The following is a 12,033-nucleotide window of genomic DNA, read 5'->3' on the forward strand; positions in this document are numbered from 1 at the left end:
GCTCCCTCCCCCTGCTCCTTAAAGGTTAAAAGGGAGGGTAGAGCCAATCCTGTGGGGATAAAAACAGAACAAAGTTCTCTGAAAGGAAGGAAGTCAAGGGAATGTATGTAAGCAGGCGCCTTCGAGAGTATGGGGCCTCAGTTTACCCCTAAGCTTCCTGACAGCTGTACCAGGAAGAGGTTGGGTAGCAATACTTCCAGGTTTGAATTTTCTAGATAAAAGATGACTCATAGATATGTTTAAATGGACATTTGTCTAGGATTAAAATCCTAGAGGAGATGATCTTGTGGCCAGCTCAGCGAATATCCAAGACCAGAAATTCATCTGTGATTTCATGAGACATTGAGAGGCTTATTTATGCAAATCATTCTGAGCATCTCCCTTTGAAGGCAGAAAGAAATATGAAATTCTTTCTCAAATCTCCATAGCGGTTTTGCTAAAACACCCATTCTCTTCAGCTTTTATAGGTCTCCACCTTAAAACTCTTATCTTTGCCTCACCTCCAACTGTATTGAAAATGGAAGACACCAGAAAGCAGTGTCCTCAAACTGCTTACAAACTCATGAGCAGTACCACCTGTCTTCTGCTCAATTCTTCCCTCTTGTCACAGTGAAAGAGGTGCCCTTTTTCTTACAGACTAATCTTTCCACCAGTGTTCAGAGTCCTATTTCCTGCTACCTCATCAGGAACCTTGATCAATCAGTTACCTCTCTCCTTGTTCTATTTTCAGCCTTTCTTTTTCTACTGACTAGATTTTAAACAGGTCAGTAGCATGTTACATCTTTAAAATATTATTGCCAAGATATAGATTCCATTTCCAGAATAGCAAAGTAAGAAGCTCCATGAATCCCCACCGTAGCATACAAACAAAACTGGTGAAAGTGATTTTTTAAAACAACCATTTAAAATCTCTGCAAAGTGTCCTAAGGGCATACATCACATGAAGAACAATTTATTCAAGAAAAATCTATTAAAACATGGTAAGGACAGTGACAGCCTGTGTTTTTTGAGCAATGACCGTAACTTCTATTCTCTCCCTCCCCCACTCAGGAGGCTCCAGTCTGGGTGGATGAGGCCAAGAAGGCAGAGCTCCCTCTCTACTTAGCACTCAAACAACAATGTCTGTATCTTGCCTGGAGGGGCAGGCAACCAGTCTTTCTCATCCCATCCAACTCTGAGTTGAAGAGGATAAATTTCTAGTGAGCGCAATCAAGAGGCAGGGAGTTCTTTTCCTCCACTTAGCCCTCTACTCATAAGGCAGAGGCTATACCCACAGTATGACAGGCCAAGAATACAAGGGGCCCAATCAACCCTGTTCAAACTCATTCATGGGGAAATATTCCACACTGAGAGAGGCAAACTGAGAATACAAGAGTTTACTACCCTGCTTAGCACTCAGATGAGTGGATCAGAGATTCCTGCCAAGGGCAGAGGCTGTGCACAAGAGCTCCAGAGCTCATCCCAAAAGTACCGACTTGTTTTGAAACAGAGTATGGGTAAATTCAAGCCTAAGAGCACTTTTGAAAGCAATAACTCTTCTTAATTAAGAACAACTAGCTAAATCATAGGCCAGCTAGTTCACTAGACAAAACCAGGGAAATAATACAGCTAAGAAGAGCCCTGCTGGGATCATAACAAACCTCCAAGTCTGGCCTCATAAACTACCTTTTATACAAAACTGACTGGATCTGACCGTGGAGCAAATTATGCTCCAAGACATTGTCAAAAATAATAGAGCGATTAGCCAGTAATAAGACTGACAACTCTGTGATAGCAAGTGAGGTAGATAGTTTAATAGAATGATCAGGGAAACAAATACTTAAAATAGTGCCTGCTAAAAGCACGGCCATCCCATAGTGACTGTGCACATGCACATATGTCCAAAGCTGAGAACCTGGAGGAAAAATCCTAAAGTTTTCACACTGTGGGGAAATAACCTTCACTAAAGTTGTTTAGCCAAGCCAGTAATAAATAAATAGATAAAAAGATAGATGATAGGTAGATAGATAGATAGATAGATAGATAGATAGATAGATAGATAGATATAGATATGCAAACAGCCACAAAAACAAGCACTGGAGAAAGGAGAGGGGAATCAGTGTCCAGAGCTGCTACAAAATAGTGCCTAAAATGACCAGTTTACAACAACCAAAAAAATGTGAGATGTACAAAGAAACAGGAAAAAGTGACCATACAAAGGGGAAAAAATCAGACAATAGAATTGCCTATGAGAGGGGCCAGATATCAAATTTAATATAACAGGACTTCAAAGTGACCATTATAAATATGTTTAAAGAACTCAAAGATAGCTTGCATAAAGAATTAAAGCAGCCACCTATATGAAGAATTTAGAAAGTCACATGTGCTCACAAATAAGCTGAGAAAACCTTAAGCATTCATCTCACTTGATCCTTAGTCTCAAGCAAGCTTAGTTTATCTGTAAGAACTGCCTTAGCAAAGTTTGGGAGAGGTGGTTGATCTATCTTTTCTGTTTCTTTGTTTATCTGTTTCTACTCCTCCTGCAGTTCAAGGCAATTTGTGTCAGAAAATTAGCTGAACAAAAATTAAAGGGACAGAGACATCAGTGAGCACACACAACAGGGAATATTCTTTGAAAAATAATTTGGAAAGACCTAAAAGCAGAATACTACAACCTTTGACAAGAAAAAAGAAACAAGGAAGGAAGGAAGGAAGGAAGGAAGGAAGGAAGGAAGGAAGGAAGGAAGGAAGGGAGGGAGGGAGGGGGGAAGGGAGGAAGGGAGGGAGGGGGGAAGGGAGGAAGGGAGGAAGGGAGGAAGGGAGATAGGGAGGGAGATAGGGAGATAGGGAGGAAGATAGGGAGATAGGGAGGAAGGAAGGAAGGAAGGAAGGAAGGAAGGAAGGAAGGAAGGAAGGAAGGAAGGAAGGAAGGAAGGAAGGAAGGAAGGGAGGGAGGAAGGGAGGAAGGGAGGAAGGGAGATAGGGAGGGAGATAGGGAGGGAGATAGGGAGGGAGATAGGGAGGGAGATAGGGAGATAGGGAGGATGGAAGGAAGGAAGGAAGGAAGGAAGGAAGGAAGGAAGGGAGGGAGGGGGGAAGGGAGGGAGGGAGGAAGGGAGGAATGGAGGAAGGAAGGAAGGGAGGAAGGGAGGGAGATAGGGAGATAGGGAGGAAGGAAGAAAGGAAGGAAGGAAGGAAGGAAGGGAGGAAGGGAGATAGGGAGGAAGGAAGGAAGGAAGGAAGGAAGGGAGGAAGGAAGGGAGGGAGGAAGGAAGGGAGGAAGGAAGAAGGGAGGGAGGGAGGGAAGAAATGGGAGGGAGGGAGGGAGAGAAGGAGAGAAGGAAGGAAGGAAGGGAGGGAGGGAGGGAGGAAGGAAGGAAGGAAGGAAGGAAGGAAGGAAAGAAGGAAGGAAGGAAGGAAGGAAGGAAGGAAGGAAGGAAGGAAGGAAGGAAGGAAGGAAGGAAGGAAGGAAAGGGGGAAGAAATAAAGAAAACCCTGGGGATGGAAAGAAAATCTGCTTTTCAAAGTTTCTACATTTTAATAATCAATATCAAATGCTCAGTTTTCAACACCAAAAACAAAGCAAAAACCCTAAGGAATACAAAGAATAGGAAAACATGTCTCATTCAAATGGACAAAATTAATTGACAGAAACTGAACCCAGTGGTGCTTCATACAGAAATAGAAGAATCCACCGAAAAATTCATATAAATCTTAAGACACTTAAGGTGGCCAAAACAATCGCAAAATGAAAGGATTTATACTCTTACTTTCAAAACTTATCACAAAACTACAATAATCAAAACAGTATGGTATTGACATAAAGACAGACATAGACCAATGAAATTAAATACAGAACCCAGAAATAAACTGTCATAGTTGATTTCTTGATTTTTGACAAGGCCACTAAAACTATTCAGTGGGAATAGGACAATCTTTTCAACAAATGGTGCTGAGAAAAGTGAATATCCACATGCAACACAATGAAGTTAGACACATATCTTGTACCATATACAAAAATTAACTCAAAATGAATCAAAGACCTAAATGTAAAAGCTAAAACTATAAAACTCTTAGAAAAAAACATAGCAAGATAGCTTTATGATGTTAAATATTTTCCTCTAGAGTTTGACAGTTTCTGCTTTTTAATTTTCAATTAAATTATAAATTTAAATTTTGTATGTGATGAGAGGAATGGATCCAACTTCATTTTTTTAAATGTGGATATACAATTGTTCCAGCACCACTTTGGAAAGATTATTATTTCTCCTTTGAATAGTCTTGGCACCCTTGACAAAAATCAATTGACCATATATGTAAAAGTTTATTTCTGAACTATAAATTCTATTCCATTGGCCTGTATGTCTATCCTTTTGCCAGTAGTACAAGTCTTGATTATTGTAATTTTGTAGTAATTTTTAAAATAAGAAACATAAGTCTTCCAATTTTTTTGCTAATAGTTTTGGCTATTCTTGGAGATCTTGTATTTCTTTATGAATTTTATAATTATTTTGTCATTTCTTCAAAAAAAGCAGCTGTGATTTTGATAAAGATGCCTTTGACTCTGTAGATGATTTGGGAGAGTATTGCAATTTTAACACTATAATGTCTTAAAATTTATGAACATAGGATGTATTTCCACTTAATTAGGTCTTCTGTTTAATTTCTTTCAACAATGTTTTATAGCTTTCAGTGTACAAAGTTTCCACTTTTTTGAATAACTTTGTTCCTAAGTATTTTTTTGATGCTGTTGAAAATGGAATTTTTTCTTAATTTCCTTTTTGAATTGTTTATTGTTAGCAAATAAAAATTGATTTTTAAGTATTGATCTTGTATCTGCAACCATGTTGAATTAATTTATTAGTTATAATAGTTTTTGTAAATTCCTTAGAATTTTCTTCTGTTAATAGAGAGAACTTTATTTTAATTGGATGCTTTATTACTTTTTATTTTTGCCTGATAGCCCTGGGTAGAACCACCAGTACAATGTTAAACAGAAGTGGCAAGAGATGGCATCCTATTTTCTTTCTTATCTCAAGAAGAAATTATTTAGTCTTTAACTAATAAATGTGATGCTAATTGTGGGGTTTTGTAAAAGGCCTTCATTATGTTAAGAAAGTTCTATTCATAATTTGTTGAGTATTTTTATCACCAATAAATGTTTGATTTTGTCAAATCCTTTTTGTGTCTGTTGAGATGAACATATGGTTTCTGTTTTTCATTCTATTTGATTTCTGGAAGTTAAACTATTCATTCCTTGGCTGAATCCCACTTGAACCCGACATAGAATACTGTTTATGTACTGCCATATTCAGTTTGCTAGCATTTTGTTGAAGAATTTTGTATCTATATTCAAATGCTCTATCTGTCTGTAGTTTTCTTTCAATATTTTCATCTACTTTTGGTGTAATACTGGCCTCATAAATGAGTTGAGAAACTTGATTTTAGCCAAAAGGCGAAGCAGCGATTCCCTTCTTTTTTTATATTTATTGAAGCGTTTGTAAAGGACTAGTGTTCTTTTTTTTTTTTTTACAGTTAATGAGATGTAATTGACATATAACATTGTGTAAGTTTAAGGTGTACAAAATGATGATTTGATACATGCATGTATTGTGAAGTGATTACTGCAATAAGGTTAGCTAACACATTAATCACCTCACATAATTACCCTTTTGTATATGTGGTGAGAACATTTAAGATCCACTCTTTTATCAATTTTCAAGTATATAATTCAGTATTAACTGTAGTCATCATGTTTTGCATTAGATCTCAAGAACTTATTAATTTTTAACTGGAAGTTTGTACCCTTTTACCAACATCACCCCATTTCTACTATCCCTTGTAGCCCCGGCAATCACCGTTCTAGTCTCTGTTTCTATGAGGTCAGTTGTTTTAGACTCCACATATGAGATCATATAATATTTGTCTGTGTCTGTCTGACTTATTTCACTTAGCACAATGTCCTCAAGGTACATCCATGTTGGCACGAATGACAGGATTTCCTTCTTTTACTGGCTGCATAACATTCTATTATATATATGTATATAATATATGACACTTAAGTAGTTTCCGTGTTTTGGCTGTGGTGAATAATGATGCAATGAACATGGAGTTGCAGACATCTCCTTGAGATAGTAATTTCATTTTCTTCAGATATATACCCAGAAGTGGAATTGCTGGATCATCTATTTTTAATTTTCTGAGGAACCTGCATTCTGTTTCCCATAGTGAGTGTACCAATTTACATTTCCAGCAACAGTTCACAAGGGTTTCCTTTCTCCAAATATTCACTAACACTTCTTGTCTTTTTTATTATAGCCATTCTAATAGCTATAAGATGGTAGCTCATTGTGAGTTTGATTTGTATTTCCCTGGTGAGTAGTGATATTGAGTATTTTCCCATATACCTGTTGGCTGTTTGCATGTCTTCCTTGGAAAAATGTCTACTCAAGTCCTTTGTTGATTTTTAAAATAGATTATTTGTTTTTGTGATATTGGGTTAATGAGTTCCTTATATATTTTGGATATTGACTTCTTATCAGATAGATGATTTGCAAATACTTTGTCCCATTTTGTGGGTTATGTTTTTATTTTATTGATTTTTCTTGCTGTGCACAAGTTTTTAGTTTGATGTAGTCTCACTTGTTTATTTTTCCTTTTGTTGTTTGTGTTGTTAGTGACACATCCAAAAAATAATTATTGCCAAGAACAATGTAAAGGAAATTTTCCATAAGTTTACTTGTAGGAGTTTTATAGTTTCAGGTCTTATATTTAAGCCTTTAATCAATTTTGAGATGATTTTTGAGCTGTGTAACAGAAAGGTCCAATACCACTCTTTTGTATGTGAAGATCCATTTTTTTCACACCATTTATTAAAGATCTTATCTTTTGCTTTTGGTGTGGGTTTTGGGTTTTTTTTCGCACTCTTATCAAAGGCTAGTTGACCATGTATCTATTTCTCTATTTTGTTCCATTGGTCTATGTGTCTCTATGCCAATATTGTATTTTCATTAGCATTACTTTGTAATATAATTTGAAATCAAGAGGTGTGACACCTCAAGCTTTGTTCTTCTTAAATTGCTTTGGCTATTTTTGGTCTTTTGTGGTTCCATACAAGTTTAAGGATTTTATTCTGTGAAAAATAATGCTATTGGAACTTTTATAGGGATCGCCTTAAATCTGTATTTGTTTTGGGTACTATGGACATTTTAATATTAACTCTAACAATCCATGAATATAAAATATCTTTCCATTCATTTGTGTATTCTTCAGTTTCTTTTATCAATGTCTTATATTTTTCAGAATACAAAACTTCACTCCCTTGGTTACATTTAGTCCTAAGTGTTTTATTGTGTTTGATGTTATTGTAAATGAAATTTCAAAAACTTCTTTTCCAAGTAGTTTATCATTACTATATAAAAACACAACTAGTTTTTATAAGTTAAATTTGCATTCTACAATTTTACTGAATTTGTTTATTAGTTGTAACCATTTTTTTGGTGGAGTCTTTAGGGTTTTCTATATATCATATAAGATCATATAATCTGCAAATAGATACCATTTTACTTTTTTCTTTCTGGTTTGTATACCTTTTATTTCTTTTTCTTGCCTAGTTTCTCTAGTTAGTATTTTCATTACTATGTTGAACAAGAGTGGTGAGAAGGGTTACTTTTGCATTGTTCCTGATGGCAGAGGAAAAGTTTTCAGCTTTTTACTCTTGAGTAGGATGTTATATACAGTCTTGTCATATAAGTCATGTATATATGGCTTATCATATATGGCCTTTATTATGTTGAGGTATGTTCCTTATATACACAATTTATTAAGAATTTTTATTATAAAACAATGTTGTATTCTATATTTTACTTCATCTATTCAGATGATCATATGATTTTTCTTTCATTCTATTAATGTGGTGCATCATATGTATTGATTTGTGCATATTGAATCATCTTTGCATCTCAGGGATAAATCCCAAGTTGAGTCATAGTGTTTGATACTTTTAACATGCTGGTGAATCTGTTTGATGATATTTTGTTGAGAATTCTTGCATTTATGTTCAACAGGAATATTGACCTGTAGTTTTCTTTTCTTGTAGTGTTCTTAACTGGTTTTGGCATCAGGGTCTCATAAATTGAGTTTGGGAATATTCCCTCCTCTATAATTTTTTGAAAGAATTTAAGAATGATCTTCATTAATTCTTCTATAAATGTTTGGTAGATTTCACTGGTGAAATCAAATGTTCCTGGGTTTTTCTGTGTTACAAGTTTTCGATTACTAACTCAATCTCTTTACTTATTGGTCTATACAGATTTTTTAACTTTTGTGATTCAGTCTTGATAAGTTCCATGTTTCTGGAAAATTATCCATTTCTTTTATATTATTCAGTTGTTGCCATATAATTGTTTGTAGCAGTCTCTTGTCATCCCATGTATTTCTGTAGTATTAATAATAATACCTCTTCTTTCATTTTTTATCTCTTTTCTTGCTTAGTTAGCTGAAAGGTTGCCAATATTTTGTTTGTTTTTTAAAATAAATTTTTATTAATGGTAATGGGATGACATTAATAAATCAGGGTACATATATTCAAAGAAAACATGTCTAGGTTATTTTGTCATTAAATTATGTTGCATACCCCTCGCCCAAAGTCAGATTGTCCTTCGCCACCCTCTATCTAGTTCTCTGTGCCCCTCCCCCTCCCCCTAACTCTCCCCCTGTCCTCCCTCCCCCCACCCTTGATAACCAGCACACTCTTGTCCATGTCTCTTAGTCTCATTTTTATGTTCCACCAATGTATGGAATCATGTAGTTCTTGTTTTTTTCTGATTTACTTATTTCACTCCTTATAATGTTATCAAGATCCCACCATTTTGCTGTAAATGATCTGATGTCATCATTTCTTATGGCTGAGTAGTATTCCATAGTGTATATGTGCCACATCTTCTTTATCCAGTCTTCTATTGAAGGGCTTTTTGGTTGTTTCCATGTCTTGGCCACTGTGAACAGTGCTGCAATGAACATGGGGCTACATGTGTCTTCACATATCAATGTTTCTGAGGTTTTGGGGTATATACCCAGTAAAAGGATTGCTGGGTCATAAGGTAGTTCTATTTGCAGTTTTTTGAGGAACCACCATACTTTCCTCCATAATGGTTGTACTACTTTACAGTCCCACCAACAGTGGATGAGAGTTTCCTTTTCTCCGCAGCCTCTCCAACATTTGCTATTGCCCGTCTTGTTGATAATAGCTAATCTAACAGGGGTGAGGTGGTATCTCATTGTAGTTTTGATTTGCATTTCTCTAATAACTAATGAAGCTGAGCATCTTTTCATATATCTGTTGGCCATTTGTATCTCTTCCTGGGAGAAGTGTCTGTTCATGTCCTCTTCCCATTTTTTTATTGGATTGTTTGTTTGTTTGTTGTTGAGTTTTATGAGTTCTTTGTAAATTTTGGATATTAGGCCCTTATCTGAGCTGTTGTTTGAAAATATCATTTCCCATTTAGTTGGCTGTCTGTTTATTTTGATATCAGTTTCTCTTGCTAAGCAAAAACTTTTTATTCTGATGTAGTCCCATTCATTTATCTTTGCCTTCACTTCTCTTGCCATTGGAGTCAAGTTCATAAAATGTTCTTTAAAACCCAGGTCCATGAGTTTAGTACCTATGTCTTCTATGTACTTTATTGTTTCAGGTCTTATATTTAGGTCTTTGATCCATTTTGAATTAATTTTAGTACACGGGGACAGGCTGTAGTCGAGTTTCATTCTTTTGCATGTGGCTTTCCAGTTTTCCCAACACCATTTGTTGAAGAGGCTTTCTTTTCTCCATTGTGTGTTGTTGGCCCCTTTATCAAAGATTATTTGACCATATATATGTGGTTTTATTTCTGGGATTTCTATTCTGTTCCATTGGTCTGAGTGTCTATTTTTCTACCAATACCATGCTGTTTTGATTATCATGGCCCTATAATATAGTTTAAAGTCAGGTATTGTAATGCTCCCAGATTCATTCTTTTTCCTTAGGATTATTTTGGCTATTCGGGGTTTTTTTATAGTTCCATATAAATCTGATGATTTTTTGTTCCATTTCTTTAAAAAATCTCATAGGGATTTTGATGGGAATTGCATTAAATTTGTATATTGCTTTGGGTAATATGGCCATTTTGATTATATTTATTCTTCCTATCCCAGGACAAGGAATATTTTTCCATCTCATTGTATCTTTTTCGATTTCCCTTAACAATGCTTTGTAATTTTCATTATATAGGTCCTTTACATTCTTTGTTATGTTTATTCCTAGGTATTTTATTTTTTTTTTGTTGCAATCATGAAGGGGATTATTTTTTTGAGTTCGTTTTCTAATATTTCATTGTTGGCATAGAGAAAGGCTATGGACTTTTGTATGTTAATTTTGTATCCTGCGACCTTACTGTATTGGTTTATTGTTTCTAATAATCTTTTTGTGGAGTCCTTCGGGTTTTCGATGTATAGGATCATATCATCAGCAAAAAGTGATACCTTTATTTCTTCTTTTCCGATATGGATGCCTTTTATTTCTTTGTCTTGTCTGATTGCTCTGGCCAGAACTTCTAGCACCACGTTAAATAAGAGTGGAGAGAGTGGACAACCCTGTCTTGTTCCTGATTTAAGGTAGAAAGTCCTCAGTTTTATGCCGTTTAAAATGATGTTGGCTGATGGTTTATCATATATGGCCTTTATCATGTTGAGATATTTTCCTTCTATACCCATTTTGTTGAGAGTCTTAAACATAAAATTGTGTTGTATTTTATCAAAAGCCTTTTCTGCATCTATTGATAAGATCATGTGGTTTTTGTTCTTTGTTTTGTTGATATGGTGTATTACGTTAACCGTTTTGCGTATGTTGAACCATCCTTGAGATTCTGGGATGAATCCCACTTGATCATGATGTATTATTTTTTTAATATGTTGTTGTATTTGGTTTGCCAGTATTTTGTTTAGAATTTTAGCATCTGTATTCATTAGAGATATTGGTCTGTAGTTTTCTTTCTTTGTGCCATCCTTGCCAGGTTTTGGTATGAGGGTTATGTTGGCCTCATAAAATGTGTTTGGAAGTATTGCTTCTTCTTCAATTTTTTGGAAGACTTTGAGTAGAATAGGAACCAAGTCTTCTTTGAATGTTTGATAGAATTCACTAGTATAACCGTCTGGGCCTGGACTTTTATTTTTGGGGAGGTTTTTAATAGTTTTTTCTATTTCCTCCCTGCTGATTGGTCTGTTTAGGCTTTCTGCTTCTTCATGACTCAGTCTAGGAAGGTTGTATTGTTCTAGGAATTTATCCATTTCTTCTAGATTGTTGTATTTGGTGGCATATAATTTTTCATAGTATTCTACAATAATTCTTTGTATATCTATGATGTCTGTGGTGATCTCTCCTCTTTCATTTTGGATTTTATTTATTTGACTCCTGTGCCTTTTTTCCTTGGTGAGTCTTGCCAAGGGTTTGTCAATTTTGTTGATCTTTTCAAAGAACCAGCTCCTTGTTTTATTGATTTTTTCTATAGTTTTTCTGTTCTCTATTTCATTTATTTCTGCTCTGATTTTTATTATCTCCTTTCTTTGGCTGGTTTTGGGTTGTCTTTGTTCTTCTTTTTCTAGTTCCTTAAGGTGTGAAGTTAAGTGGTTTACTTCGGCTCTCTCTTGTTTGTTCATATAGGCCTAAAGTGATATGAACTTTCCTCTTATTACTGCTTTTGCTGCATCCCAGAGATTCTGATATGTCGTATTTTCATTTTCATTTGTCTGTATATATCTTTTGATCTCTGCGCTTATTTCTTCTTTGACCCATTCATTTTTTAGAAGTATGTTGTTTAGTTTCCACATTTTTGTGGGTTTGCCCCCCGCTTTTTTGCAGTTGAATTCTAGTTTCAAGGCTTTATGATCAGAAAATAAGCTTGGTACGATTTCAATTTTTCTAAATTTGCTGATGTTGTCTTTGTGGCCCAACATATGGTCAATTCTTGAGAATGTTCCATGTACACTAGAGAAAAATGTATACTCTGTCGCTTTGGGATG

The sequence above is a fragment of the Saccopteryx leptura genome, chromosome X, assembly GCF_036850995.1.
Source record: "Saccopteryx leptura isolate mSacLep1 chromosome X, mSacLep1_pri_phased_curated, whole genome shotgun sequence".
In the NCBI taxonomy this organism is placed as follows: Eukaryota; Metazoa; Chordata; class Mammalia; order Chiroptera; family Emballonuridae; genus Saccopteryx; species Saccopteryx leptura.